The following is an 11,177-nucleotide window of genomic DNA, read 5'->3' as shown; positions in this document are numbered from 1 at the left end:
CTCTGGACTGACTCAGGCTGAGAGGCTCTGCGAGTGCGACGCAGTCACACACTGCGTACTTCTGGCTGCCTGCGGCCGCCCTACTTTCGCTCGCTGTTGGCACCTCCCCCCACCAAGCCCAAGCGTGAGGTAGGCTGCCTGTATCTTTCCCGTTATGCCGCCAGCCAGTGTTGCCAACCTTTCACGTTATTTTTTTACTGACAAATACCTAAAAATTTACTGAGAAAATATTTTTTACTGACAAAATTTCCACACTAAATTCACATAAGAGACAGCGTTTCACCAGTAAATGCACGTAATGACAGACAGCCTTTCATCAGTAAATGCACATGAGAGACAGCTTTTCCCCAGTAAATGCACATAATAAGAGACCGCTTTTCCCTAGTAAATGCACATAAGAGACCGCTTTTCCCTAGTAAATGCACATAAGAGACCGCTTTTCCCTAGTAAATGCACATAAAAAGACCGCTTTTCACCAGTAAATGCACATAAAAAGAGACCGCTTTTCACCAGCAAATGCACATAAGAGACAGCTTTTCACCAGTAAATGCACATAATGACAAACAGCCAGTGTCCCCAGTATATGTAGCCAGCCTGGACCCCCTTTAGTTAGCGAGTGACAGGGAGCCCCTTTAGTTAGCGAGTGACAGGGAGCCCCTTTAGTTAGCGAGTGACAGGGAGCCCCATTAGTGAGTGACAGGGAGCCCCATTAGTGAGTGAGTGACAGGGAGCCCCATTAGTGAGTGAGTGACAGGGAGCCCCATTAGTGAGCGAGTGAGAGGGAGCCCCATTAGTGAGCGAGTGAGAGGGAGCCCCATTAGTGAGTGAGTGACAGGGAGCCCCATTAGTGAGCAAGTGACAGGGAGCCCCATTAGTGAGTGACAGGGAGCGCCATTAGTGAGTGACAGGGAGCCCCTTTAGTGAGCGAGTGACAGGGAGCCCAGTTAGTGAGTGACAGGGAGCCCCGTTAGTGAGTGAGTGACAGGGAGCCCCGTTAGTGAGTGAGTGACAGGGAGACCCGTTAGTGAGTGAGTGACAGGGAGACCCGTTAGTGAGTGAGTGACAGGGAGACCCGTTAGTGAGTGAGTGACAGGGAGACCCGTTAGTGAGTGAGTGACAGGGAGACCCGTTAGTGAGTGAGTGACAGGGAGACCCGTTAGTGAGTGAGTGACAGGGAGACCCGTTAGTGAGTGAGTGACAGGGAGACCCGTTAGTGAGTGAGTGACAGGGAGACCCGTTAGTGAGTGAGTGACAGGGAGACCCGTTAGTGAGTGAGTGACAGGGAGACCCGTTAGTGAGTGAGTGACAGGGAGACCCGTTAGTGAGTGAGTGACAGGGAGACCCGTTAGTGAGTGAGTGACAGGGAGACCCGTTAGTGAGGGAGTGACAGGGAGCGCCATTAGTGAGCGAGTGACAGGGAGCCCCATTAGTGAGTGAGTGACAGGGAGCCCCATTAGTGAGTGAGTGAGAGGGAGCCCCATTAGTGAGCAAGTGACAGGGAGCCCCATTAGTGAGCAAGTGACAGGGAGCCCCATTAGTGAATGAGTGACAGGGAGCCCCATTAGTGAGTGAGTGACAGGGAGCCCCATTAGTGAGTGAGTGACAGGGAGCCCCATTAGTGAGTGACAGGGAGCCCCATTAGTGAGTGACAGGGAGCCCCATTAGTGAGTGACAGGGAGCGCCATTAGTGAGTGACAGGGAGCGCCATTAGTGAGTGACAGGGAGCGCCATTAGTGAGCGAGTGACAGGGAGCGCCATTAGTGAGCGAGTGACAAGGAGCCCCATTAGTGAGCGAGTGACAGGGAGCCCCATTAGTGAGCGAGTGACAGGGAGCCCCATTAGTGAGCGAGTGACAGGGAGCCCCATTAGTGAGCGAGTGACAGGGAGCCCCATTAGTGAGCGAGTGACAGGGAGCCCCATTAGTGAGCGAGTGACAGGGAGCCCCATTAGTGAGCGAGTGACAGGGAGCCCCATTAGTGAGCGAGTGACAGGGAGCCCCATTAGTGAGCGAGTGACAGGGAGCCCCATTAGTGAGCGAGTGACAGGGAGCCCCATTAGTGAGCGAGTGACAGGGAGCCCCATTAGTGAGTGAGTGACAGGGAGCCCCATTAGTGAGTGAGTGACAGGGAGCCCCATTAGTGAGTGAGTGACAGGGAGCCCCATTAGTGAGCAAGTGACAGGGAGCCCCATTAGTGAGCGAGTGACAGGGAGCCCCATTAGTGAGTGAGTGACAGGGAGCGCCATTAGTGAGCGAGTGACAGGGAGCCCCATTAGTGAGCGAGTGACAGGGAGCCCCATTAGTGAGTGAGTGAGAGGGAGCCCCATTAGTGAGCGAGTGACAGGGAGCCCCATTAGTGAGCAAGTGACAGGGAGCCCCATTAGTGAGCGAGTGACAGGGAGCCCCATTAGTGAGTGAGTGACAGGGAGCCCCATTAGTGAGTGAGTGACAGGGAGCCCCATTAGTGAGTGACAGGGAGCCCCATTAGTGAGTGAGTGAGTGACAGGGAGCCCCATTAGTGAGTGACAGGGAGCGCCATTAGTGAGCGAGTGACAGGGAGCCCCATTAGTGAGTGAGTGACAGGGAGCCCCATTAGTGAGTGAGTGACAGGGAGCCCCATTAGTGAGCGAGTGACAGGGAGCCCCATTAGTGAGTGAGTGACAGGGAGCCCCATTAGTGAGTGAGTGACAGGGAGCCCCATTAGTGAGTGAGTGACAGGGAGCCCCATTAGTGAGTGAGTGACAGGGAGCCCCATTAGTGAGTGAGTGACAGGGAGCGCCATTAGTGAGCGAGTGACAGGGAGCCCCATTAGTGAGTGAGTGACAGGGAGCCCCATTAGTGAGTGAGTGAGAGGGAGCCCCATTAGTGAGCGAGTGACAGGGAGCCCCATTAGTGAGCAAGTGACAGGGAGCCCCATTAGTGAGTGAGTGACAGGGAGCCCCATTAGTGAGTGAGTGACAGGGAGCCCCATTAGTGAGTGACAGGGAGCGCCATTAGTGAGCGAGTGACAAGGAGCCCCATTAGTGAGTGAGTGACAGGGAGCCCCATTAGTGAGTGAGTGACAGGGAGCCCCATTAGTGAGTGAGTGACAGGAAGCCCCATTAGTGAGCGAGTGACAGGGAGCCCATTAGTGAGTGACAGGGAGCGCCATTAGTGAGCGAGTGACAGGGAGCCCCCCTCTAGCCGCCGCCGCTCCCCCGTTACCTGGCAGTCAGTCAGCCAGCACTCAGCAGACCTCAAGATCAGCGGCGACCCGACCAGTAAGTGCGGGCGCCGGACGCACCCGCTCTATATGCGGAAGTGATGTCACTTCCGCATATCAGTGCGGGCGCTGGGTCCTAGCGCCCGCACTATTGGTCGCCGCCTGATCGAGGTCTGACGCAGCGGCGGCGGCTACAGGGAGGGAGGAAGGGAGGGAGAGAGCGGCGGCCAGATGGGGTGAGCGGAGGCTGAGCGGCGCCTGTTGGAGACAGGCGCCTGGGTGCAATGCACCCGCAGCACCCGCCCAGGCTCGGCCCTGCGTCCAAGTACTCCACAGCGTGGCTGGCAAGAAAGGGTATAAAAGAAGAAAAACTAATGACATGGCCTCCTTGTTCACCTGATCTGCACCCCATTGAGAACCTGTGGTCCATCATAAAATGTGAGATTTACAAGGAGGGAAAACAGTACACCTCTCTGAACAGTGTCTGGGAGGCTGTGGTTGCTGCTGCACGCAATGTTGATGGTGAACAGATCAAAACACTGACAGAATCCATGGATGGCAGGCTTTTGAGTGTCCTTGCAAAGAAAGGTGGCTATATTGGTCACTGATTTGTTTTTGTTTTGTTTTTCAATGTCAGAAATGTATATTTGTGAATGTTGAGATGTCATATTGGTTTCACTGGTAAAAATAAATAATTGAAATGGGTATATATTTGTTTTTTGTTAAGTTGCCTAATGATTATGCACAGTAATAGTAACCTGCATACACAGATATCCCCCTAAAATAGCTCAAACTAAAAACAAACTAAAAACTACTTTCAAAAATATTCAGCTTTGATATTAATGAGTTTTTTGGGTTCATTGAGAACATGGTTGTTGTTCAATAATAAAATTATTCCTCAAAAACACAACTTGCCTAATAATTCTGCACTCCCTGTATGTCCTCAGTATATGTAGACAGGGGTATATGTCCCCAGTATATGTAGGCAGGGGTATATGTCCCCAGTATATGTAGGCAGGGGTATATGTCCCCAGTATATGTAGGCAGGTGTATATGTCCCCAGTATATGTAGGCAGGTGTATATGTCCCCGGTATATGTCCCCAGTATATGTAGCCAGAGGTATATGTCCCCAGTATATGTAGCCAGGGGTATATGTCCCCAGTATATGTAGGCAGGTGTATATGTCCACATTATATGTAGGCAGGTGTATATGTCCCCGGTATATGTAGTCAGGGGTATATGTCCCCAGTATATGTAGTCAGGGGTATATGTAGCCAGGGATATGTGCCCAGTATATGTAGCCAGGTGCCCCCCCCCCAGGAGGAGAGAGCGAGGGAAGGAGAGCGGCACCATAGGGTGCTCTCGCTCTCTCCTCCGGAACAAGTGCGGTGGCTGGCAGAGGGGCGGAACTTACCTTCCGTGTCTCTGTCCCGTCTGGTCTCGTCGCCGGCGCGTGATGATTTTCCACTACTCTGGCCTGATCCAGACCAGAGCAGCGGCTGCAGAGCCAGAACTTGCGGCCGGCGCATGGAGCGACACGGAAGGTAAGTCCCGCCCACTGCCAAGTGCCGCCAGCCCGCCACAGTTAGTATCGGAGGGGAGAGTGAGGGAGGCAGAGCACCCTAAGGTGAGAGAAGGGGGGGAGATGGCCCCCTTCTCCGCCGCTGCCCACAGTTCTTCTCCCTCCACTGCGCTTCCCCTCCGAGAGCCGCGACACATACCCAAAGCTGCCGCGACACATGTATGTGTCGCGGCACATGGGTTGGGAACCACTGTCCTACGGTGTCCGATGTCTTTTTGAATGGTCACAAGCTCTGTATCAGGTGACAGCAGGCATGTAGTGACATCAGTACATGAACTGGTGTCATGTGGTACAGGCTCCCACGGTGACTGGAGGATGCGAGGATTCGCACCAACATGACAGGTGAGCCTGTAAAACTCACCATAGGCCGGGGGGCACATGCACTTGGGAGAGACCGGCCGGGGGTCGGTCAGGTCCGATAAGCTTTCCAGGCACAGCAGCACCTGCAGCACGTGGTAATATTTAACTTTAGAGTCCAGCGCAAACTTAGTGCCATTTTCCACTTGAGCTCTGGTAGAAATAGCCCAGTCCAATCAGGTCGACCCTACTGTTAAATGTGAAATGCTTGCGCCTGTACAGGGCTCGACTATTTCCGTCGAAAGCTCGAGGGGAAGATGGTGGTGTGCCTGTGCTGAAACACAAAGGTAAATATTGCAGTTTTCTGCTGCCCGGGGGTCCCAGCGCTGGATCCGTGCTGCACAGGAGGAAGGGGGAAGACTCATTAGGGTGCAGAGGCTTCCCCATCCTGAGGTAAGTAACCCCCAGGGGCTCTTTTTTTTTCTTACAGGTTCGCTTTAATTAGTATTTCAACAGAGGCGCCAGAGTAGAGTAAAATATGTAAGATCAGTTTAATGTCTTGAGGACCACAGGTTTACACCTCCCTGGTGACCAGACCATTTTCTACAATTCAGCACATCACAATTTATTACTCGCTCATACAACTTAGTGCCCAAATGAATTTTACCTCCTTCTCTCTGATTGCTGCTGCGATCTTTTTTTTTTTTTTAATTCATAAAAAATGATCACTTTAAAAAAAAAACAAACCCTATCTCTTTTATTCCACCCCCCCCCCCCCCCCACACCACCAAATTAGCCCTAGACTGTGATACATACACTACACTACACTTACATAGGCATCAGCCTATGATAGGGAGTAGATTGTGAGCCATTGGGAGTGACAAGGCTGTCCTCTGTCCAGTGCTGCGCTAGATCCCAGTGCTGTACACGTGTTTATGTTTCTTGTCTTGGGTTTTCTTGTTAAATACAGACTGCCAGCTCTGATCGCGCCTGGCAGGCTGATCTCTGTGTGCGGGTGTGTGCAGTGCAGGGAATGCACATTCGTATGAGTGCGCCTTCCCTGCAAATCTCAGCTCTCGTGAGGTCACTCCACCCAGCGTGACTGAGGAACGAGAGAGCCACTCTGCATCCTGCGTTATGCGGCCAGGAGGTTGTGGTAGACTTACCTTCTATGCACAAGGAAAAAGCAGGCGTGCACCTTCCATCTCACAACTTTGCTTACAGATAGTGACAATCAATATTCATATACAGACTTCAGAAACACTTCAATTGCCATCCAAGTGTTACATGAGTGTGATGCTAGGCACCCTGACACCCACCTCCTGCACTGCAAACCCTGTTTTTTGCCGGACACGTAAGCGATGCCTAGCATCCCACCCATGTAACACTTGGATGGCAATTGAAGTGTTTCTGAAGTCAGTATATGAATATTTATTGTCACTATCTGAAAGTAAAGTTGTGAGACGGAAGGTGCACGCCTGCTTTTTCCTTCTGCATAGACTGTATTTAGTACTTTTCCTTATTGGCTCAGCGGAGCACACTTATTAGTGGCAACTGCAATATACAGACTGTGGTGGTACAGGGAAGCGGAATTTCTTCCTGTGTATGTTCTCGGCTCACTGTAGTGACAATTTTTATGTGGAAAGTGCCACATAGAGAACTCGCCTTTCCCTTTTCATCAAATCCAATAGACTAAATGTGGCCACTAACAGTCCAATTTCTAGTGAAAAATCGTTCGAGCAATCAGAAATTCTGATCAGACGAAAAATCGTTCACTACACCATCAACTAACCAATCATTGCTTCCTATCTATCACGACCAACAAGAAAATCCAAATTTTGGTTCGACGAAAATTCGATCGGATTTTTTTATAATCATTCGTTATCGATTGTGCCCATCAACTGAGATTATTTACAACCAATCTGATCAGAATTTCTGATCACTCGAACGATTTTTCGTTAAAAATTGGACCATTAGTTGCCGGTCCAATTTCTAGCGAAAAATCGTTTGAGCGATCAGAAATTCTGATCGGATTGGTGGTAAATAATCTCCATTGGTGGACACAATCGATTATGAATGAGTGAAAAATGTCGTCCGAATGAATTTTCGTCGAACCAAAATTTCGATTTTCCTGTTGGTTGTGATAGATAGAAAGCAAAGATTGGTTCATGGTTCATTGATGGTGTAGTGAACGATGTATTACAATATTTCACTTCCGATCAGAAATTCTGATAGCTCTAACGATTTTTCGATAGAAATTGGACAGTTAGTGTCCAGCTTCACCTTCCCATGCAGACTCAGCAGTCAATTATCAGCAGAAAAATTATTTTATTTGTAACTAGGGATGGTCGGAAATCCTGATTTCTGATTTTTAGTTTTTCCAACTTCCATTTTCCCGAATTTCCGATTTTCCTATTTCTGTTTTTCTGATTTTCCGTTTTTCCGATTTCCAATTTTTGAGGAGTGTTTTATTAGTCATTTTTTTTGCATCAGAGAATGCAAAAATTGAATTAAAAAACAAAACAAAAACGGAAATCGGAAAAATGGAAATCTTGTGATTGCTGAAAAGTTACAATTTTCCTGAAAAAATCTGTATACTCAGATTGGTCCAATGCTTCCGAGTTCTATGATTGGGCTAAAATTACCGAGTTGCAATAAATGGGATTTTTCCACGGAATTCCAATTTTAATTTTTGAATTCCTATCGGAAATTCGGATTTCCAATCGGAAGTTCGGAAATTTCAATTCTGCGGAATCCCAATGAGCATCCCTATTTGTAACTCCAACATTTGCAACGCGTTTCATGGGTCTATATTGGCTTCATCAGGCTCTACCAGGGATAACTGCTATGTGACTCTCAGCAAACAAAAGTGCCTCAGTCTAGAGGACTCTATTCTTATTCTTGCTTTGGGTGTCATATGGTCACAATCTATTGACCCACTCACTGTCTGAATCCAGGGAGGAGAAGAAGGCATGCGTACTGTAGAGGCAAGCACATTTGACACATAAAACATTTTGCCGCTGTTTATACAGTTACTCACTCAGAGCAGGATCATCCACAAGGCACCTAGGCAGTTGCCTGGGGCCTGAAGGTTGTCAAGGGACCCGGCGTCCACCTTCTCTGACCCCTCTACCACCTTAGACAACAAAAAAAGATGATGAAGGTTCCATTTCATCTTAAAGGACAACTGAAGTGAGAAGTATCTGGAGGCTGCCGTGTTTATTTCCTTCTAAACAATACCAGTTGCCTGGTAGCCCTGCTGGTCTGTTTGGCTGTACTAGTGTCTGAATTACACCAGAAACAAGCATGCAGCTAATCTTGTCAGATCTGACAATAATGTCAAAAACACCAAATCTGCTGCATGCTTGTTCAGGGTCTATGGCTGAAAGTATTAGAGGCAGACAGAGGATCAGCAGAGCTGCCAGGCCACTAGCATTGCTTAGAAGGAAATAAATATGGCAGCCACCATATACTTCTCTCTTCAGTTGTCCTTTAATCCTTCTCTGTATTCACTCGTCTGCCGAATTGCTCTTAAAAGTTGTCTTGCTCAATTTTGTGTTTAGTTGGGTTAAAGTTGTAATCTCTCCAGAGTAAAATACAATAACGGAATTGGGTACAGCAGAGTTAGGTCTGAATGGGAGTATGAGAGGGATACGTGCGATGAACAAAAAGAGAGAAATTGGCCAGGGAGGGGCCAGCTATTGCCGACTGGCTGCTTAATCCATGTGAATTGCTATAACAACCAGAGTGGCAGGACCGGTGTCATTGTGTGTGTCCCCCTCATGACCTTCATATCCATGTCTTTCTATGAATACCGGCCGTCCCAGAGGACAGACCCTCCCTGATCCACCTTTGGGCAGCTGAAAAAGGCTGAAGAATTGAGAACAGATTGATTTACACAATCTTTTTCTTACATCTCGCTGCTGCCTGGCTAAAAAGGGATCGCAGAGATGATCTGACTAATCTGATAACTGGGCATTGTGGCAGCCATATTAGTCGGTACTTTGATAGCTGGGCTGTAATACACACTTTATGCTTAAGAGCGGCTGCAGGAAGAAGCAAACTCAGCTAACTGGCTAAGAAATCCAGGAAATATCACAAAATCAGGCTTATTTAGCCCTTATTCAGTCATTTTTTTCTCCTGAGATCTTACAAGACAAATTTTCACAACTAACAGGGGTGCTGCTAAGTTTTTCATGGCCCCAAGCAGCACATCATGTGTTGCCCTCCCTACAGGACTGTCCCTCAGGGCAGCAGGTGACCGGGCAACTGAACTGAGAGATCTGTTTACAAGAGGCATATGATTCCACCTGTCGGTGGTTGCTCAAACCTGTGAACACATCAGTCTGGGTTGGACAAATAGTTTCACGTTCTGAAAAACTGCAAGACAGGTCAAAAGGGCGCTGCGCGGCCGAGGACATTTGGGGCTGCCATAAGCCTTAATGAGAACTGAAATGTTTTGGAAGGATGGTGGCACATACATACCAAAATTATATAGCCACAAAGAAAAATGCATAAACGACGATTTAATGCAAAAGTATAACAACATATATTGTATAAATCAGTGTACTTAAAAAGCTCATGGGATGGCCACCCTGTCACAACACACCTCATCCAACGCAAACACACCAGCACTCATATACATCGGCCGACGATGGAACCAGGATAAAGGCTTCTATACTGTATGGAACCAACTAGAATGCGGTACACAGTTCTCCCTCCAGGCAGTATCTGTGGTAGTTAGATCTTGGAAGGTCAATCAGCATAAGTAAGAGATCACCATATAGTCAAACAGTGCTCCGCATATTATTGCAGCATGTCAGCATCAAGCACAGTTCAGTTATCCAGCCACAAGGTGTTAATAGTAAGCAGCATAGGGCAAAGCCAGTAGCAACAGCACACATTGGGGTTGATTCACAAAGGTTACTTATTTTTCACTTTAACTCCTTTTTAAGGAGTGCTAATGCAGGGCATTAACAAATAAGGAGAGATAATTCATGAGATAAATAGATAAGAAGCGCTAAACCATGATTTAAGTCAGTTATAGAGAGTTATACAATGAATTAAGTCAGTTAAGGAGAGCTAAACCATGATTTAAGTCAGTTAAGGAGAGTGATACAATGTATTAAGACGGATCCATCTGAAAATGGCGCCTGCGAATAATGGCGCACGGTGTTGCCGCTAATCTGTTTGTCGATTATTGCTATTTAACGTTAAAGCCTTATCGTTATTTAGCGTTAAAGCCTTATTGTTATTTAGCGTTAACACACAGAACCCTCTCTGTACCTATCCCTAACCCCTAACCTCCCCCCCCCCTGGTGGTGCCTAACCCTAATCACCCCCTGGTGGTGCCTAACCCTAATCACCCCCATGATGGTGCCTAACCCTAAGACTCCCCTGGTGGTGCCTAACCCTAAATACCCCCTGGTGGTGCCTAACCCTAAGACCCCCCTGGTGGTGCCTAAACCTTACCTAACCACCCCCCAGGAGGTGCCTAACCCTAAGCACCCCCTGGTGGTGCCTAACCCTAAGACCTCCCTGGTGGTGCCTAACCCTAACTTTGACAGTGTTACATTAAATCCATTCACCGTTCTGCAGTTAAATAACTTCTGCAGTTTGGCTTATGTAGGTTAGCTATTGATAAATAACGTTACTGTTCGCAATAACATCTGCTGTTTGGCATATGAACGGCACTATTGATAAGTAACGTTACTGTGTGCCGTTTTTCTACTTTTTTCCCGGTGCGCCATTATTATGCAGTACTAACGATAAATAGCGATAAGCGTATCTTTTTAATGCAGCGCCATTTTTATGCATAGGCGCTGTGCGCCATTATTCACTGATCCGATTAAGACAGTTAAAGAGAAACTCCGACCAAGAATTGAACTTTATCCCAATCAGTAGCTGATACCCCCTTTTACATGAGAAATCTATTCCACAAACAGACCATCAGGGGGCGCTGTATGGCTGATATTGTGGTGAAACCCCTCCCACAAAGACATTCTGAGTACGTACTCTTGGCAGTTTCCTGTCTGTGAACCCTGTTGCATTGTGGGAAATAGCTGTTTACAGCTGTTTCCAACTGCCAAAACAGCAA

Source organism: Hyperolius riggenbachi, chromosome 1 (assembly GCF_040937935.1).
Source record: "Hyperolius riggenbachi isolate aHypRig1 chromosome 1, aHypRig1.pri, whole genome shotgun sequence".
NCBI classification, from domain to species: Eukaryota; Metazoa; Chordata; class Amphibia; order Anura; family Hyperoliidae; genus Hyperolius; species Hyperolius riggenbachi.
Note: the sequence above shows the minus strand (reverse complement) of the source record.